This window comes from Athene noctua, chromosome 31 (genome assembly GCF_965140245.1).
Source record: "Athene noctua chromosome 31, bAthNoc1.hap1.1, whole genome shotgun sequence".
Taxonomy (NCBI): Eukaryota; Metazoa; Chordata; class Aves; order Strigiformes; family Strigidae; genus Athene; species Athene noctua.
Window position 1 is genome coordinate 469,106 of NC_134067.1, and position 288 is coordinate 469,393.

Here is a 288-nt window from a genome sequence, read left to right on the forward strand (position 1 = left end):
GGGGGGGGGAAGCGGTGCGGGGCGGAGCCTGGAAGCTTCGGGGGGTGACGTCAGCAGGGGGCGGAGCCTGGGGGCGGGGCTAAAGGCACGGGGGGGGGCGGGGGGTGTCCGGGTCGTGGGCAGCTCCCTCCCGCCGCGCCGTTGCCATGGTGACGGGGGATGCGGGACGGTTTCCTGGCAACGGCGTGGCCACGCCCCCTAAAGCGGGGGAGGGGGGGCGGGGCTGTTCCAGAACCCCCCCGGTGCCCCCCTCACCCCTTTTGCTGCCCCCAACCTCCCGTCGGCCCC